This window comes from Ursus maritimus, unplaced genomic scaffold (assembly GCF_017311325.1).
Source record: "Ursus maritimus isolate PB19 unplaced genomic scaffold, ASM1731132v1 scaffold_10, whole genome shotgun sequence".
NCBI lineage: Eukaryota > Metazoa > Chordata > Mammalia > Carnivora > Ursidae > Ursus > Ursus maritimus.
The window spans coordinates 50659028-50680122 of record NW_024423344.1 but is presented as its reverse complement, the minus strand read 5'-3'; the positions used below and the strand labels follow the sequence as shown (position 1 = coordinate 50680122).

The 21095-nt window shown below is 38.9% G+C and overlaps 1 pseudogene; it reads right to left on the bottom strand.

The window, feature by feature from the left end:
* The window catches only part of LOC103659208, a 70045-nt pseudogene that overhangs the window by 36645 nt on the left and 12305 nt on the right, over positions 1–21095 (bottom strand).

The window sequence follows — 21095 nt, the reverse complement described above, 5'->3', positions numbered from 1 at the left end:
TTGTTTTGTTTTGTTTTTAAATATTTTATTTATTTGAAAGTGAGAGAGAGCGCAAGCGGGGTTGGGGCAGAGGAAGAAGCAGACTCCCCACTGAGTAGGGAGCCCAACATGGGGCTCAATCCCAGGATTCTGGGATCATGACCTGAGCCAAAGGCAGATGCTTAACCAACTAAGCTACCCAGGTGCCCCTGGGAACGTTTATTTACTTTGATCTAAAATTTCAACAGGTTGGCAATTAGAAAAATTTTGTTTGTTTTCCAGAAGATGATACTATAGAACAAGCTTTGGTTTGTCTTATCAGACTTGACTTACTGCTAAAGCTGGGAGCATGTGTGTTGGTGTAATTAAAAAACAAAAACAAAAAAACCCACATAAGTGCAGAAATTGCATGTATTTCTATACATTAATAAAGAAGTAGCAGAAAGAGAAATTAAGAAAGGAAACCCATTTCTAATTGTACCAAATAGAATAAAATACCTAGGAATAAACTTAGCCAGGGAGGTGAAAGACTTGTACTCTGAATACTATAAAACATTGTGTCATCTTCACTTTTTTTTTTAAATCAAACAAATGAAAGTTATACCACACTCAAGGATTGAAATAATTAATATTGTTAAAAGGTCTGCACTACCCAGAACAAACTGTGGATTCAATGCAATCACTATGAAAATACCAACAGTATTTCTCACTGAACTAGTACAAATAATAACAACATTGTGTGGAACTACAGTAGACCCCAAATAGCCAAGGCAGTCATGAGAAAGAACAAAGATTGAGGTCTCACAATCTCAGATTTCATGATATACTCCAAAGCTGTAGTAATCAAAATATATGGTAATGATGCAAAAATAGACCTATAGATCAGTGTAACAGAAGAGAGTGCCCAGAAACAAACCCATGTTTACATGGTCCATTAATCTACCACAAAGGAAACAAGAATATACAGTAGGGAAAAGACCATCGTTTTAATAAATGGTGCTGGAAAAACTACATCTACATACAAAGGAATGAAACTGGGTCATTTTCTTAAATATACAGAAAAATAAAATGGATTAAAAACCTAAATGTGAGATCTGAAACCACAAAACTCCTAGAAGAAAACATGGTCAGTAATCTCTTTAACTTTGGCCCTTGCAACATTTTGCAGATAGGTCTCCTTATACAGGGGGAACAAAAGAAAAAATAAACTATTAGGACTACACCAAAATGAAAAGCTTTTGCACAGCAAAAAAAGACCATCAGCCACATGAGAAGGCAACCTACTGAACGGGAGAAGATATTTACAAATGATAAATCCAATAAGGGATCAATATCAAATATACATAACATAGAAAACTCAACACCAAAAAAGCCCCCAAAATCTGATCTTAAAATTGGCAGAGGACTTATATAGACATTTCGCCAAAGAAGACCTATGGATGGCAAAAAGACACGTGAAAAGATGATCAGCATTACTAATCATCAGACAAATGCAAATCAAAACCATAAGGAGATATCACCGTATTCCTGTCAAAATGTCTAGAATCGAGACAAGAAATAACAAGTGTTGGTGAGGATGTGGGAAGAAAGGAACCCTTGTGCAGCACTGTTGGGGGGAGGGAAATGTAAATTGGTGCAGCCAATGTGGAAAATAGTATGGAGGTTCCTTAAAAAATTAAAAATAGAACTGCTGTATGATCTAGGACTTCCACTGCTGGGTATTTTAAATTAAAAATTAAAACACTCATTCAAAAAGATACATGCATCCCTATGTTTATTGCAGCCTTATGTACAGCGACCAATTTTTCCTTGTTAAAGCTGTTGCTGCTGCTACTGGCTGCCACGGCTGCCACCACCACGGTCTCCTTGGTTCTGTAGCCTCTTCTGAGTCCAGTCTGGGTGGTCTCTGCTGCACGGATGGGTGGCCCCGCAGGCATCCCGGTGTGCTGGGCAGAGGCACTTTGCTCAAGCGTGGAAGTCCGAGTCATTGTAAATCAGTGGTAAGGAAAGGAGGACCCTCTCAAGCTACCATGATGCTGACGTTACCAACGCTCTTTGTTTTAGAGTCTATTTTGTCTGACAGAAGTCTAGCTCCCCTAGCTTTCTCTTGGATTCCATTTGCATGGACTATGTTTTTCTAGCCCTTCACTCTCTGCGTGCATCCTTACGTCTGAAATGAGTCTCTAGTAGGCAGCATGTAGATTTTTGTTAAAATTCCTTCAGTCACTCTGTGTCTTTGGATTGGAGAATGTAGGCCCTTTCCATTGAAAGTAATTATTATTTTCTTTTTTTTATTTTCCAGCATATTCGACATACAAATATTAGTTTCAGTTGTACAACATAGTGTTTCATACGTTATAGTTATAAACCTAGCTACCATCTCTCACCATACAAAGTTGTTACGTAATAGCTCTCTTCCCTATACTGTACATTATATTCCTGAGTCTTACTTATTTTATGAGTGGATATGAGCGGAAGTTTGTACCTTTTAATCTCCTTCTATTTTACACCCCCTCTGGTAACCACCAGATTTTTCTCTGTATCTATGAGTCTGGTTTTGCTTTGTTTCATTTTTTAGATTCCATTAAAGAGTGAAATCATGTGGTGTTTGTCTTTTTCTGATTTATTTCACTTAACATAATACCTTCTAGCTCCATCCATGTTGTTACAAATGGCAAGCGCTCATCTTCTATATGAGTAATATTCCATTGAATATATGCATGCCATACCTCTTTTTTTATCCTTTCATCTATTGATGGGCACTTCGGTTGCTTATATATCTTGGCTTTGTAAATATTGTTGCAGTGAATATAGGGGTGTGTGTGTGTATATTTTGTGTGTGTGTGTGTTTGTTTTGTATATATATTTTTGAATTCATGTTTTTATTTTTTTCAATAGATACCAAGAAGTGGAATTGCTGGATTGTATGGTAGTTCTGTTTTTGTTTTTTTGTTTTTTTTTTTTTTTACGTGGGACTTGAACTCATGACTCTGAGATGGAGCTCTGAGCTGAGATCAAGAGTTGGACATTTAACCGAAGGAGCCATCCAGGCACTCCTGCTTTTAATTTTTTGAGGCATTTCTGTACTGTCTTCCATAGCGGTTGCACCAGTTTACATTCCCACCAGGAGTGCATGAGGGTTCCCTTTTCTCCCCATCCTCCCCAATACTTGTTACTTCTTGTATTTAAAACTAGTCGTTATAACAGGTATGAGGTGGTATCTCATTTTGGTTTTGATGTGCATTACCCTAATGATTAGTGATGTTAGCCTCTTTTCATGTGTATGTTGGCCATCATAGGTCTTCTTTGGATAAATGTTCAGGACCTCTGCTCATTTACTAAATCAGATTGTTTTTTTGACATTAAATTGTGTGAGTTCTATATATATTTTTTAGGTATTAACCCCTTATTGATTATATAATTTGGAAATATTTTCTCCCATTCAGTAGTCTAATTTCTTACTCTGTTTTCGTCACTGTGCAAAAGGCTTTCAGTTTGATGTAACCTCATTTATTTATTTTTGCTTTTGTTATCTTTACCTGAGGAAACAGATCCAAAGAAATATTGCTCAGACCAATGTCTGAGAGCTTACTGTCTGTTTTCTTCTCAGAGTTTTATGGTTTCTCTCCTTACATTTAAGTCGTAAGTCCATTTTGAGCCTACTTTTGTGTATGATATAAGAACATGGTCTAATTTCATTCTTTTGCTTGTGGCTGTCCAGTTTTCCCAACACTATATCTTGAAAAGACTGTCTTTTTCCCTGTTGTATATTTTTGGTTACATTGTTGAAAGTTAATTGAATATATATGAAGCTTTATTTCTGGACTCTCTGTTCTGTTCTATTATCTATGTACCTGTTTTTAATGCCGATAATATATGATTTTGATTCCTAATGCCTCCAGTTTTTTCTTTTTCAAGATTGCTTTAGCTATTTGGTGTCCTTTGTGTTGCCATACACATTTTAGGATTATTTATTCTAATTCTATAAAAAAAAATCCATTGGAGTTTGATAGAGACTACACTGAATCTGTAGACTGTGTTGGGCAGTATGGACATTTTAACAATTTTCTTTCAATCCATAAACATGGTATTATCTTTCCATTTGTGTTGCCTTTAATTTCTTTTTATCAATGTCATTGTTTTCAAAGCACAAGTCTTATATTAGGTAGTCTTAGGTATAGTGTGAAGGTTTTCTTAATTTCTTTCAATTATTAGAAATAATAATTTTAATTATTTTATTCTAATTATTTTGTTCTAATTATTTCTTTCATTATTAGTGTATAGAAATGCAACAGATTTATTTATGTTGATTTTTGTATCCTGCAAATTTGCTGACTGCATTATCATATCATCAATAAATAGTGACAGCTTGACTAATTCTTGGTTTGGTTGGGTTTCATTTTTTGTTATTTTTAATTTAAATTTTAGTTAGTGAACAAACAGCACAATATTGGTTTCTGGAGTAGCGTTCAGTGACTCATCACTTACATATAACACCCAGTGCTCATTACAAGTGCCTACTTTAATACCCACCCCCCTTATAGCCCATTCCCCACGTTCCTCCCTCTGTCAACCCTCAGTTCTCTATTGTTAAGAGTCTCTTAGGGCTTGTTTCCTGATCTCCTTTTTTTCTTTTTCCCCTTCTGATATGTTCATCTGTTTTCATTCTTAAATTCCTCATATGAGTGAGATCATATGATATTTGTCTTTCTCTGACTTATTTCACTAAGAATATGACACTAATTTTTTTCAAATTTAGATGCCCTTTATTTCCTTTTCTTGTCTGATTACTGTGGTTAGGACTTCCAGTACTGTGCTTAGAAAAAAAAAAAGTGGTGAGAGTGGGCCTCCTTTGTTGTGTTCCTGATAATAGAGGAAAAGCTTTCAGGTTTTCACCACTGAGTATTAGGTTACCTGTGTGTGTGTCATAGATGGCCTTTACTATATTGAAATATGCCCCCTCCATACCCATTTTTAAGAGTTTTTATAATAGATTTTTGAATTTTATCAAACGCTTTTCTACATTGATTGAGATGATCATATTTTTGTCCTTCTCGTAATGTAGTGTATCATGAATTGATTTATAGATATCGAACTATCCTTTCATCTCTGGATTAAATCCCACTGGATCATGGCATATGATCCTTTTAATGTATTGCTCAATTTGGTTTGCTAATATTTTGTTGAGAATTTTTGCATTAGTGTTTATCAGGAATATTAGCCTATAATTTTTCTTTTGTAGTGTTATGGTCTGGTTTTGATATTTGAGTACTTCTGATCTCATGTAAGTTCGGAAGTTTTCCTCCTCTTCAAGTTTTTGGAATAGCTTGATAAGGAGAAGCTAACTCTTCTTTGAGTGTTTTATGGAATTCACCTATGAAGCCATTTGGTGCTGGTCGTTTGTTTTGGGGGGAGTTGGTCGATTACTGATTCAATTTCATTCCCAGTAATTGGTCTGTTCAGATTTTCTATTTCTTCTTGATTCCGTCTTGGGAGATTTTGTGTTTAAGGAATTTAGCCATTTCTTCTAAGTTGCCCCATTTGTTGGCATATAATTATTCATACTAGTCTCTTATAGTACTTTGCATTTCTGTGGTGTTGTTATTTCTTCTTCTTCATTTCTGATTTTATTATTTGAATCCTGTCTCATTTTCCTGATGAATCTGGCTAAAGGTTTGTCAATGTTATCTTTTCAAAGAAGCAGCTCATAGTTTTATGGATTTTTTTTCTTACTGTGTTTTTAGTCTCTATTTATCCATTCTACTCTTTATTATTTTTCTTCTAGTAACTTCAGGTTGTATGTGTTCTTCTTTTTCTAGCTCCTTTAGGTGTAAATTTAGATTGTCTATTTAATGTTTTTTCCCTTGTTTCTTCAGTTGGGCCTGTGTCATTATAGACTTCCCTCTTAGAACTGTTTTGCTACATTCCTTAGATTTTGGACTGTTGTGTTTCCATTTCTATTTGTCTCCAGGTATTTTCTTTATAGCATTTTTAATTTCCTGACCCATTGGTTGTTCAGTAGCATGTTGTTTAGCCTGCATGTGTTTGTGTTTTTTCCAGTTTTTTTTTTCCTTATAATTGATTTCTAGTTTCATACCTTTTGTAGTCAGAAAAGATGCCTGGTATGATTTCACATTTTCAAGTTTATTGTGATTTACCTGGTGGCCTAACATGTGATCTATCCTGAAGAATGTTCCATGTGCACTTGAAAAAGAAGGTGCATTTTGCTGTTTTGATGGAATGTTCTCTATATATCTATTAAGTTCATCTGGTTTAATTTGTTAGTTAAGGTTTATTTTCCTTATTGATTTTCTGTCAGGATGATCTATTATTGATGTCAGTGGGATATGAAAACTTTCTACTATTGTATTACTGTCAATTTTTCCCTGTTAATATTTACTTTCTGTATTTAGGTGCCCCTGTGTTAGATAAATAGACATTTACAACTATTATGTCCCCTTGTTGGATACATCTGTTTATCATTATGCAGTGTCATTCTTTGTCTCATTACAATCTTTATTTTAAAGTTTGTCTGATTTAAGTATTGCTTCCCAGCTCTCTTTTTGTTTCTATTTGCACTGAATACCTTTTTCTGTCATTTTACTTTGAGTTTGTGTGTGTATTTAGATCTGAAGCGAGTGACTTATAGGCAGCATATATTCAGGTTTCTGCTGCCCTGTTTCTTTGATGGGAGCATTTAGTCCATTTACATTTAAAGTAATTATTGATACATATGTACTTATTGACATTTTGTTAATTGTTTTCTGTTTTGTAGTTCTGTTCCTTTCTTCCTCTCTTCCCTTGTTGTTTGATGGCTTTCTTTAATGTTATGCTTGGATTCCTTTCTCTTTATTTTTATTTGGTGTGCGGTTACTGTGAGATTCATACATACCTTGTGCATAGCAATCTACTTCGAGTGGATGATTGCTTGTGTTCACATGTGTTCTAAAAGCACTACATTTTTATCTCCCCCTCAAGTTTTATGGTTTTGATATATTATCCCTTATTATTTCATGAATCCCTTGACTAATTATTATAAGTCTAGATGATTTTACTACTTCTGTCTTTTAACTTTCTTACTAGGTATGTAGGTTGTTGATCCACTTCCTTTATCATACATTTACCTTTACCTCTGTTGTGTGTGTGGGGGGGGGGTTAAATAATTTTCCCATTTATGGTAATAGTCTTTTCTTTTCCATATAGAGAAGTCCCTTTAACCTTTCTCATAATGCTGGTTTTGTGTTGATGAGCTCCTTTAGCTTTTGCTTGTCTAGGAAACTCCTTATCTCTCCTTCAATTCTGAGTGATAACTTTGGCTGGTAGAATATTCTTATTTGGAAGTTTTTTTTTTGTTGTTTTTTTGTTTTTTTTTTTTCTTTTCAGCACAGTGAGTATATTGTGCCACTTTCTTCTGGCCTATAAAGTTTCTGCTGAAAATCAGCTTATGGTCTTTTAGTTGTTCCCATGTACATAGTCTTATTTTCTCCTGCTGCTATTAGGATTCTCTCTTTAACTGTTGGCACTTTGGTTATAGTGTGTCTTGGTCTCTTTGCATTCCTCTTCTTTGGTATTCTCTGTACTTCCTGGACTTAGATGTCTGTTTTCTTGACCAGGTTAGAAAAATTAGCTCTTCTGTCTTTCTCTCTCTTCGTCTGGGACACCTAAATGTGAATGTTTGTACACTTGATATTGTCCTATAGGTGCCTTATTCTCTTTTGTTGTTGTTGTTGTTTTGTTCTTTTTTCTTTTGGCTATTCTGATTGGGTGATTTCCACTATGTTGTCTTTCTAATCACCGATTCGTTATTTTGCATCATCTAATCTGTTGATACCTCCTAGCGTACTTTCCATTTCAGTTATCATATTCTTCAGCTCCTGTTGGTTCTCTTTTACATCTTCTTTATCTGTTTCTTGAAGTTCTTACTGTGTTTATCCATTCTTCTCCTGAGTTTGGCAAGCATAACTATGACTCTTACTTTGACTTGTTTATCAGGTAGATTGCTTATCTCCATTTCATTTAGTTTTATTTCTGAGATTTTGTCTTGTTCTTTTGTTGGGAACGTATTACTCTGTCTCCTCATTTTCCTTAACGCCTTTCGTTTCTATGTATTAGGTGGGTCATTTACATCTCCCGGTCTTGGAAGAGTGGCTTTATGCCAAAGAAATTTTGTGAGGCCCGGTAGTGCAAACATCTTTGGTCATCTGAGCTCAGTGACCTCTGTGTGGGCTGTGTGCACCCTCCTGTTGTGGCTGGGTCATGATTAGTGCAGAGTAACTAGTGCGTGGGTCGTCTGAGTTCTGGCCATGATTTCTATGACTGTTCTGGTAGGAACATGTGTGTTCCCTGACCCGTCTGGCTGAGAGGCCCAGCCATGACTTTTGCAGGCATGCTAGTGTATAAGATTGGTTCCCAGTCTAGCTGGCTGCGAGGCCCAGCTGTGACAGCTGCAGGCATGCTGGCGGGCAGGACACACTTGTGGTGTGGCTTGCTGCAAGATCGATTGTGACGTTGTAGATATTCTAGGGTTATGTGGCTGGTCCCTCAGGGCAGGAGAGCTTGGGAGGGGCTCCAGTTCCAGCTGAGGCTGCCTGCCAGTTGTGGTGGGGTGGAGGGCTGCTTAGGGTAGGCAGTGACAAGGCAGGGGCCCGCTCAGGATGGTCTTTGGGCTGGGCGGACGATTTGGCAGGGTGAGTTCGCAGGGGAATGAATGCCAAGTGGGGCGAGTGGTACTAGCATACCAGGCAGAGAGTGTCTCTGAAATGGCCTCCACCAACATTAGGGCAGCTGGGTAGAAATGGGAAACAAACAAAACAAAACAGGTGTTCACCAATGCTTCCATCCCCAGAATATTCCAACAGAGGTTCCTCCCACCCCCCAGTAAGAGCAGAGCCTTGGTTTCCCATGGCCCTGCAGCTCTCCTAAACATAGCCCTATTCATTTTCAAAACCAGATGTTATGAGTGCTCCTCTTCCTGGTGCATGTCCCCTGGTCTGTGGAGCCCAGTGTGGGGCTCGGACCCTTGTTCCTCATGGAAGGTTCTGATATCCCTTACACTTGTGGGTTTTTTTTGCCGGAATATGGGTCCTGACTAACCCACGTCTATGTCCCTCATACCTATCTTGATGTGTCTTTTTCTTTGTATTCTTAGTTGTTTATGATCCGTTAGGACAGTTTTTGATTCGTTATCAGAGATAGTTGTTGTATATGTGATTGTGTCCATGGCCGGGGAGGAGCCCAGGATCTTCCTACTCTGCCATCTTGATCTGCGTCCTAAAGTAATTACTTAAAAGTATCTGCTTATTGTAATTTTGTTAGTTGTTTTCTGGCTATTTTAGAGTTCTTCTGTTCTTCTTGCTTTCTTTGTGATTTAATTATTCTCTCTGTTGGCATATTTAGATTCCAATTTTTTTTATCTTCTGTGTATCTACTGTGGGTTTTTGTTTTGTGCCTACCATGAGGATTACATATAACAACTTAAAACAGTCTATTTCAAATTGATAATAATTTATGTTGAATGCATTCTAAAACTCTACATTTTTACCCTCTCATATTTATTTTATAATTATTATAAATCTTAGTTATAAATTTTAAAAAATTCATTCTTTTATAATTTTTGTGTTTTAACTTTCATATTAGCTTTGTAAGTGATTAATTTACCACCTTTAGAGCATTAGATTATTCTAAATTTTACTATGTATTTGCCTTTACCAGTGAGATTCATATTTTCGTATGTTTTCCTGTTACTAATTGGCACCCTTTATTTTCTGCCTAACGAAGTCTCTTTAACATTTCTTACAAGGCTTGTTTAGTGGCGATGAATTCTTTTACCTTCTGTTTGTTTTTCCTTGCTTGTTTTGATTCTCTCCTTGTTTTTGATTTTAGACATTTTAATTATAATGTGTCTTGGTGTAGGTCTCTTTGGGTTTATCTTATTTGAGACTCCCTGAGCTTCCTCGACATGGATATCTATTTCCTTCCCCAGTTTAGGGAATTATTCAGCAATTACTACTTCAAATAAGATTTCTGCCCCTTTCTCTCTCTCCTCCTTTTGGGACCCCCATAATGTGAATGTTATTCTGTTTTAGGTTTGTCTTAGAAGTCTCTTAAGCTAGCTTCACTTTTCATTCTTTTTTTCTTTTTGTTGCTTTGATTGGGTGAATCCAATTGCCCTGTTTTCAAGTTTACTGATACTTTCTTCTGCCTCATCTAGTCTGATGTTGAACAACTCTAGCATTTTTTTTTTCAGATTAGCTATTGGATTTGGGGGGGGGAGTTTATAAAATGTAGTTTTATCTTATATTATTCTGCTGTTACATAAGGTGTAACATTTTTATAAGGCTTTTGGGGACTATAGAAAATGATTAGCAACATACAATAATGGTCCAACTGTACATGGCAATCACTAGACAGACTGGACACCCTCTCACAGGTGCACAAATCTGCACAGAAAGGGACTAATGTTTTACACTTGGGCTGGTGTACTTTATTTCCCCTTTCTAGTGTAGTAAGAAATGACATGCACTTTAATTTGCCAAAAACAATGTTTGTATTCTGGCAGCAACATGCTACCGCTATTGCATAATAAACTGAACACCGAACTACAAAGGCAGGAGGTGTGAGTGAACTTTTATTGGGAAGGGATATTGTCAACCTGAATAGCAGCAAATGAAGAATGAATAAGGGAACTTCCTATTGTCACAAATACACAAGACCTCCACCATATATGCTATGGGAGGCATTTCGGTTTGGGAGCCCCAGAGCAGAAATGCCAAATGCTTTGCCATTCAATCTAATATTTCTGGATTCCTACCAAAAAAGAATATATGAAGAGCACAGAAAAGTTGCACACTGAAAGGAAACCCCCAAAGAAGAGTGAGGGAATGTAGAAATTAGGAAGTTATGTGGAACACTTCTTAAATTATAATGAAGTATATTTTCATATTTTCACAGTAATACAAAACACAGTTGCTTGCAGAACTGGTTCAGATTACTTAAATACCAGATACATTTTTAGTCCTCTCTATAAGTGTTTGGAAGTTACTTATGTTTATATGAAATGAAGCTGTTAATACTTTCCTACAGCAGTAACTGCACACCAGGAAGGCCAAAACAAACACCAGTCAAGGAATGGAGTTTTCCCAAAGCTGCAGTGTGAGAAGACTGTAAACAGGTGATTCCATACACATGAATAGGTTTCTTTGCTATAGGAAAGCCAAAGGGAGTAAGTAATGGAGATGTGTAAAAAGGTTTCTTGAGGGGAAGAAAGATGATACCCTGTATGCATATCGTTTTCTGCCCCTTCTGACACATCACCTTCTTCTCCTGCACTGTCTGCTGTCCGTAATGCTAGGTTGTGTCTAAGCAACTGCACGACGAGGGTGCTGTCTTTGCATGAGTCTTCATTCAGTGTATCAAGTTCTCAATGCCCTCATCAAAAGCTGCTTTAGCCGGTGTGCAGGCAAGCTCTGGGTTAGTAAGGCTCTCACAGTAAAATACGGAAAGGTTAAGAGCCAGCCCAGGCAGATTGGGTGTGTGGTTGCCTCTCTTTCTGGCTCATATCAAAAGCCTCTTGGTAAGCGCCCTGGGAATTCTCGATCCTCACCACATGCAACTTCAGCAAGGGGCCAGAAGTAATCTCCCTTCATTTTCATACAGAAGCCCTTACTCTCTGGATTAGTTGCATTGGCTATTAAATACTTACCCAACAATTCCAGCACGTGGTACAGACGGACCTCAGCTCAGACTCCACTTTTTCCCAATAGTCCTTAATCAGCCGCAACTCCTCGTTGGAGGTGTTGGTTTTCTGCTCCACGCTCAAGATGACACTCCAGGCTGACCTGTGGCCCCTGACCATGTTTCTGTAGGCCACTGAGAGCAGGCTGTGCTCCTTATTAGACAGCTCAGTGCCTGACTGGGCACAGCCGTGTCGTCATAGCGCTGGGCCTGCTCTGCCAGCTTCACCTTCTAGATCAGTTCCATCTTCTCCACGGGGATGGGGAGAGAAGAGCGAGGGCGGGCACTGACCTGGATCTGGAGGAGGCGTGAGGCGGGCCTTCACATCTCCACGGCCACAGTGCAAGTCCCACCACTTTGATCCGCTTTTCAGAATAGCGTTGTGTTCTTCAAGTCTGTGATGTCTGTTTGGTACTTTCTTGTACTTTCCATCTCTTTGTTGAAGTTTCCACTATGTTCATCCCTTCTCCTGCGTTTGATGAGCATCTCCCCATTATTTTGAAGTCTTTATCAGGTAAATGGCTTGTCTCCATTTTGCTAAGGACTTTTTCTGAGGTTTTATCTTGTTGTGAATTGAAAACATATTGTGTTTCTTCATTTTGCTTGATTGCCTCTGTTGCGTTTTAGGCATTAAAGAGCCACTTCTCCCAGTCTTGAAGTAGTGGCCTTGTGTAGGAGATGAAACTTACTGTTCACCCCTGCCCTAGCTCTTTGTTGTCTCTCAAACCTTTGTGATTGTCCAAGTACACTCTTGTTTTTAGTGGTTCCCAGTGTTCGAGGCTATGCCAAGACCTGACCCTCAGGAAGCAGCTTTTAAAGTATGCACATATAAATGGTCTGTGGGACCACAAGCATGAATCACGCTGGCCACCGGAACCGAGTGGTATACAGATGTTCCCTAGATGGCAGCCAGCAAATCAGGATGACAGAAAAGTGTACACATTCTTTTTGGGAGATACTGGTAGCCTGGAATAAGGCAGAGGGAGAGCACAAAGATGGCACCCACCAGCCTCTGTCCCCAGAGAACACCTCAGTGCATTCCTAGATGTGTGCCAAGCCAGATGTCTGCCCCTCATGCCAAACCTCCAGGACAGGCAAATAGGCCTCTTTTCTAGAAAGACTGGGGTGAGTTTCATTCTGAGGTCTGTGCAGTGCCCTGGGGGTGGTAGCCTGCCAAAGTACTATCTTTCCACTTGTTACAATCCCATTGGGTCCAGGAATACATGGCCCCCGGCCAGCAGAGCCAGGCAGTCAGGGGTGTCCCCTGGACAGCAGCCATAAAATGTGTGGTTCCAGACATAAAAACCAGAGCACAGATATGTGTAAAAGTTCCCCTCTGGGAAATACTGGCACTCAGGAGCATGGCAGAGGGAGAATTTGAAGGTGACACTTGCCGGCCTTCATCCCCAGAGAGTACCCCAGCAGGCTCCTACATGTGTGGTAAATTAGATCCCTCATCCTCAGGCCACTGATTAAAGATAAGAAAATAAGACTGGGTGCCTTTCAGTCAGCTATTTCTGTACTGATCCCTGGGGTGAGGCCATGAGTGGAAGTCCTAGAACAGCCATTTCTCAGTGTTGGTCTCATGGACACAAGCACTGTTGATTTTCAAAAACAGGTTGTTTCGGTGGCTTGTCTCTGTGGTGCAAGTCTTAAAAGTTGGGGTACCCAATGTGGTGCTCAGTCCCTTCACTCCCTAGTGAAAAGCTCCCTAGCCACTGACAACCACTATATATTTGACTAATCTAGGTCCCTCATTTAAGTAGAATCATACACTGGTCTTTTTGTGACAGGTTTATTTCACTTAGCATAACGTCCTGACGTCGTATCCATGTTGAAGCATGTGTCAGAATTTTCATTGTTTCTAAGGCTGAATAGTATTCAGTTTTATGTATATACCACATCTAATTTACCTAGTCATCTGCAGAGGGACCCTTGGGTTACTTGCACTTTTGGCTCCTGTGACTAACGATGCCATGAACATGGGTGTACAAATATCTGGTTGAGTCCCTGCTTTCAGTTCTTTGAGGTGTATAGCCAGAGACGGAGTTGCTGGAGCATATGGTAATTCTCTTTTACCTTTTGGAGAGATCACCATAATGTTTTCCGCAGAAGCTGCGCTTGACTACCAGTAGTTGACACGATTTGCAGGTTTTCTACCTTCTTGCCAAAACGTGTTTTGTGTAATCTTGTTCTGTTTATAAAAGCTGTTCTAATGGGTGTGAAGTGCTTTGGCATTGTGGCTTTGATTTGCATTTCTCTAATGATTGGTGATAATGAACAACTTTTCATGTGCTTATTGGCCATTTGCTCTTTGGAAAAATGTCTATTCAAGTCCTCTGACCACCTTTTAACCTGGTTACTCTTTTGTTGTTTTAATGCTCTGTTTTTACGTATCAAAATTATATTTGCTATACACTTTTTTCCTTTATAGTAATTGTTTTCATATATTGTTAACCCTGTTTCACTTAAATATATGTGTGGAGAGGCTTACTGAGTGATGATAAAAACTATATTCCAGGTCAATAAACTTTAGAATTCAGAATTCTAAGGAACCTATTATATACACATAAGTTGTTATTTAGAAGATTTATATTTTATAAGAAGAAATTATTAAAAATTACAAAGTAAGGCTGTATTTTTCAAGCAAGACATATTTAATACTTCTCTTTTCAATAATTGCCCAAGATCAACAGAAAGAACAGAAACAAAAAAAACTAACTCCGTCTGCAATGAAATTCAGAGACCTAATACAAATCACAAGATTTGAAACAGAAAATTGGCAGACAAATGTCACCACATTTAGCTGATTAGAAGAAGGTTTCGATGTCCTGCAGACACTAACTGTACTAAAATTTAGAAGGTACTGATGCTGGAAGGCCATGTCTGAGGACCCAGGAAGGGTCCGGCAGTACCAGCCAAGAGGGTCCTTGGCTTTGCCCAGGATGGAAATCAAATGTGATCCAGCAGAAAGTGAGAGCAGAGTTTATTGATGATATAGAGAGAGCAGATACAGATGGAGTGTCTGGGAGACTCAGAAAGGAAAGGACCATGAGTCTGTCTTTGGTTGAAGTCTGGGAGGGTTTTTGTTTTTTTTGTTTTTGTTTTTGAGGATGGTGGTCTGGTGTACATGTCCTCTCAGGCATCCAGGAGTCAGAACAAAGACAAGGGGCTAAGTGTTATTCCTTGGAGCCAGGGCATCTTGGTCTTAAGATGTCTAGGCTCATGGTCTGGAATATGCAGATGATAGCTTTGTCCAGCCATTCTCACCTGCTCTTCCTTAGCTGTTATCTATTCTAAAGAAATCATTAACTCCTTATCCCTTAGCAAGGAGGACATACACTATTTGCATTATGAGGCATGTGTAAAGAGGGGTGGGGGTGCAGGTCCTAGCAAGACTAGAAACAGGAAAAGGAGCAAAGAACGGTTTTTTATGGAGTCGTTCAGTTTCCCTGTCTCAGTATGCCACTGGCTTAGCAGTCAAGCAGTGAGAGATTAGGAAAATGGCATCTGAGCTAGAAAAATCGAGACACTTGTTATGTTGTGGCAAAAAGTCTAGTCCAGCTCTAGCCTCCAATAATTTTTCTTGCTGGGAGGCTGGAGGAGAGCACCTCACAGCCCTCACTCACCTCCAGTCAGTCACCGGATGTGGTGTTCACTGAATGAATCTTTCAAGCACAAGCTGACAAATTGGCTTAGCTTCGTTTAAGCCAAAGCCTATATAAGTCACTAAATCCTGTCTATTTTACTTTCTCTGTCTCTCTAGTCTTTTCCCTCCAGTCCGTCTACTCTCCACTGGGTGAATGTGGTGCTCCTTTGGGTATTTCTCTCTACAGGGCAGAGAAATAAAGCTAAAAACCTCATCTTTTAGACTTCCTTGCTGGATGGATTCTAGAAGCAATTGGAAGTCCACGAATCAGATGCACTGTAGTGACAGGTGACCATTCAGGGAAGTCTGATGTTTTTGTTAGCAAGTACAGCCAGAGAGGCCTTGGCTTTATTCTGCGGCAGCATTAGCAGAGACCCCATCTGGCCACTGTCTTCACGGGTGAGACACACGAGACCGATGGCCAATCTATTTTTGTTAGCGCAGATCTGGAAGGCATGATGACAGCCTGCATGCAGCCTGATCCATGGACCAAAGCCAGAGTGTGTTAGTGAAGCCAGTGGTTCCAGTTCCCCCCCTCCCAGTCTCTGACAACCTCCCTGTCTCCTGGTCAGCCGTGCTAGGAAAGCCATTCTCAGAAGCTCAGCCTGGCCCGGCCAGACTGTCTTTCCAATAATTTTGTAGGTATGAATTTTGATTATCAAAGACTTTTTGCTTCAAAACAGCTGGAGTGGTTTGTGCTATCTGCACTCACCCCTGGCTAAAAGAGCATTAGATGATATTCTCCATTTATACAGTGGACAGGATAAAAGGGCATCCTAAAACTACATCCTGCCCATTCCCGAGCTGCTTGCTTCTAACACTCCTTGGCACGCTGCAGTGTAGTTAACGAGACGATCCTGGATTCACCCAGCTTTGCCACTTCTACAGTTTGCACGTACAGTTTCTATGTACATACGGCTCCCTTACAAGACATGCACATATCACCCTGTGCTTGCTTCCGATGTCACGCTCTTTAATCCAATATAACATGAGTTTTTAAATGGAATTATTGACATGTTCTATTGGTGTCAAGTGTACACATAAAGGTGTAAAAATTCTAAACATTACTAGCTGCTGATGGTAAGTGTAGTCACCAGCTTTTACAAAACACTGTCATTACAAGATTATTGCCCATATACCCCATGCAATAATTTCACATACCTGGTATTCATTTTATCACTGGAAGCTTGTAACCCTTGATACCATTTATTCATTTCACCCCAAACCGTGCCCACCATCCCACTGGTGAGCACCATTTTGTTCTCTGTATTTAGTAGTCTGCTTTCATTTGTTTCTTAGATTTTTCTTGGTAGGTTGGTTTGTTTTTGAAATTCCAAATATAAGGATAATCCTACGGTATTTGTCATATTCTGTCTCACTAATTTCACTTAGCATTAGGCTCTCTAGGACCATAACTGTTTCATCAAATGAAACATCTTTTTTCAAGGCTGAGTAATACTCCATTCTTTTTTTTAATAGTATTTTTTTATTATGTTAGTCACCATACAGTACATCCCTAGTTTTTGATGCAATGTTCCATGATTCATTACTTGCGTATAACACCCAGTGCACCATGCAATATGTGCCCTCCTTACTACCCATCACCAGCCTATCCCATTCCCTCACCCCCCTCCCCTCTGAAGCCCTCAGTTTGCTTCCCAGAGTCCACAGTTTCTCATGGTTCATTCCCCCTTCTGATTACCCCCCCTTTCTTTATCCCTTTCTTCCCCTACCGATCATCATTCTTATGTTCCATAGATGAGAGAAATCATATGATAGTTGTCTTTCTCTGCTTGACTTATTTCACTTAGCATTATCTCCTCCAGTGCCGTCCATGTTGCAGCAAATGTCGAGAATTCGTTCTTTCTGATAGCTGAGTAATATTCCATTGTATATATGGACCACAACTTTTTAATCCAGTCATCTGTTGAAGGGCATCTTGGCTCCTTCCACGATTTAGCTATTGTGGACAATGCTGCTATGAACATTGGGGTGCATTTGGCCCTTCTCTTCACTACATCTGTATCTTTGGGGTAAATACCCAGTAGTGCAATTGCTGGATCATAGGGTAGCTCAATTTTTAAGTTTTTAAGGGACTTCCACACTGTTTTCCAGAGTGGCTGTACCAACTTGCATTCCCACCAACAATGTAGGAGGGATCCCCTTTCTCCACATCCTCTCCAGCAATTGTTGTTTCCTGCACTGTCAATTTTTGCCATTCTAACTGGCGTAAGGTGGGATCTCAGTGTGGTTTTGATTTGAATTTCCCTGATGGCTAATGATTTTGAACATTTTTTCATGTGTCTGTTAGCTATTTGTATGTCTTCATTGGAGAAGTGTCTATTCATATCTTCTGCCCATTTTTTGATTTATTTGTTTCTCATGTATTGAGTTTGAGAAGTTCTTTGTAGATCTTGGATACCAGTCTTTTATCTGTAGTGTCATTTGCAAATATTTTCTCCCATTCCGTGGGCTGCCTCTTAGTGTTTTTTGACCGTTTCCTTGGTTGTGCAGAAGCTTTTATCTTGATGAAGTCCCACAAGTTCATTTTTTCTTTTGTTTCTCTTGCCTTTGGAGATGTGTCATGAAAAAAGTTGCTGTGGCCGATGTCAAAGAGGTTGCTGCCTATGTTCTTCTCTAGAATTTTGATGGATTCCTGTCTCACATAGAGGTCTTTCATCCATTTGGAGTTTATTTTTGTGTATGGTGTGAGGGAGTGGTCAAGTTTCATTCTTTTGCATGTAGCTGTCCAATTTCCCCAGCACCATTTATTCAAGAGACTTTTTTCCACCGGATGTTTTTTCCTGCTTTGTCAAAGATTAGTTGCCCAAAGAGCCGAGGGTCCATTTCTGGGTTCTCTCTTCTGTTCCATTGGTCTGTGTGTCTGTTTTTGTGCCAGTACCATGCTGTCTTTGTGATCACAGCTTTGTAGTACAGCTCGAAATCCGGCATTGTGATGCCCCCAGCTTTGTTTTTCCTTTTCAACAATTCCTTGGTGATTCGGGGCCTTTTCTGGTTCCACACAAATTTAAGGGCTGTTTGTTCCAGCTCTTTGAAAAATGCCATTGATATTTTGATCGGGATAGCACAGAAAGTGTAGATTGCTCTGGGTAGCATGGACATTTTAACTATGTTAATTCTTCCGATCCATGAGCATGGAATATTTTCCATCTGTGTCTTCTTCAATGTCTTTCAGAGTGACTTGTAGTTTCTAGAATATAGATCATTTACCGTCTCTGGTTAGAGTTAATTCCAAGATAATGTATGATTTTTGGTGCTATTGTAAATGGAGACAGATTCCCTAATTTCTCTTTCTTCAGTCTCATTATTCGTGTATAAAATGAACTGATTTCTGAGCTTGCTGATTTTTGTATCCTGCCACATTACTGAATTGCTCTATAACTTCTAGTAGTTGGGGGGGTGGATTCTTTTGGTTTTTATATAGGTATCATGTCATCTTTGAAGAGAGACATTTTGACTTCTTTGCCAATTTGGATACCTTTTATCCCTTTTTGTTGTCTGATTGCTGTTGCAAGGACTTCTAGTACTATGTTGAATAATAATGGTGAGAGTGGGCATCCTTGTCGTGTTCCTGATCTTAAGGGAAAGGCTTCCAGCTTTTCCCCATTGAGAATAATATTTGCAGTAGGCTTTTCATAGATGGTTTTTATGAAATTGAGGAATGTATCCTCTATCCCTATACTCTGAAGTGTTTTAATCGGGAAAGGATGCTTTATTTTGTCAAATGCTTTTTCTGCATCAATTGAGAGGATCATATGGTTCTTGAATCTTCTTCTTGATATGATCTATCACACTGATCGATTTGTGAATGTTGAACCACCCTTGCATCCCAGGGATGAATCCCACTTGGTCATGATGGATAATCATGTACTGTTGGATCCTATTAGCTAGGATCTTGTTGAGAATTTTGGCATCCATATTCATCAGAGATATCGATCTATAATTCTCCTTTTTGATGGGGTCCTTGCCTGGTTTGGGGATCAAGGTAATACTGGCCTCATAGAATTAGTTTGGTAGTTTTCCTTCTGTTTCTATTTTTTGAAACAGCTTCAGGAGAATAGGTATTATTTCTTCTAGATGAGTTGGTAGAATTCCCAGGAAAACCATCTGGGCCTGGAGTCTTGTTTTTTGGAAGGTTGTTTATCACTGACTCAATCTCTTCATAATTAATTGGCCTGTTTAAAAAATCAATTTCTTCCTGTTTCAGTCTTGGTAGTTTATAGATTTCCAGGAAGTCCTCCATCTCTTCCAGCTTGCTTAATTTATTGGTATAAAGCTGTTGATAAAAGTTTCTAATAATCCTTCCAATTTCATTGGTGTTGGTTGTGACCTCTCCTTTTTCATTCATAATTTTATTAATTTGGGTCTTTTCTCTATTCTTTTGGATAAGTCTTGCCACTGGTCTGTCAATTTTATTCTCTCAAAGAACAAGCTTCTAGTTCTGTTGATCTGCTCTACTGTACTCCTGGTTTCTAATTCATTGATTTCTTCTCTAATCTTGGTCAACTGCTTCCTCATGTGTGGATTAGGCCTGTCCCTCTGTTGCTGTTCTAGCCTCTTGAGGTGAGAATATAAAAACTGCATTTTAGATTTTTTCTATTCTTTTGAGTGAGGCTAGGATGGCTATGTATTTTCCCCTTAGGACTGACTTTGCAGTATCCCATAGGTTTTGGACCGTTGTGTTTTCATTCTCATTGGTCTCCATAAATTGTTTAAATTGATTTTTAATTTCCTGGTTTATCCAATCATTCCTGAGCAGGATGGTTCTTAGTTTCCAAGTGTTTGAGTTTCTTCCAAATTTTTCCTTGTGATTCAGTTCCAATTTCAAAGCATTTGTGGTCTGAGAACATGCAGGGAATAATTTCATTCTTTTGGTATCGGTTGAGACCTGTTTTGTGACCCACTATATGGTCTATTCTGGAGAAGGCTCCATGTGCATTCGAAAAGAATGAGTATTCTGTTGTTCTGGGGTGTAGTGTTCTATATATATCTATGAGGTCCATCTGGTCTAGTATGTCATTCAAAGCTCTTGTTTCTTTGTTGATTTTCTGTTTAGGTGATCTGTCTATTGCTGATAGTTGAGTGTTGAGGTCCCCTACTATTAACGTATTTTTATCTATGTGTCTCTTTAGTCTGGTTAAGAGTTGGCTTGTGTATCTTGCTGCTCCCCTGTTGGGGGCGTAGATATTTATAATTGTCATATCCACTTGTTGGATACATCCTTGAAGAATAATATAGTGTCCTTCTGTATCTCTAACTACAGTCTTTAGTTTAAAATCTAATCTGTCTGATATGAGAATTGCCACCCCAGCTTTCTTTTGAGGTCCATTGGCATGAAAAATGTTTTCCATCCCTTCACTTTCAGTCTGGATGTATCTTTAGTTTCAAGATGAGTCTCTGGTAGACAGCAAATGGATGGGTCATGTCTTTTTATCCAATCTGCAACCCTGTGTCATTTATGGGAGCATTTAGGCCATTCACATTGAGAGTGATTATTGAGAGATATGATTTTAATGATGTCATGTTGCCTTTAAGTCTTTGTTTCTATAGTTTGTAAATTTCTGTTCTGTATCACTCTTGGGGTCTTTTTACTTTTCTAGAACCCCCCCCTTAATATCTCCTGTAGGGCTGGTTTTGTGGTTACGAATTTGGTCAGTGTCCGGCGATCCTGGAAGGTCCTTATCTCTCCATTAATTCTGAATGACAGCCTTGC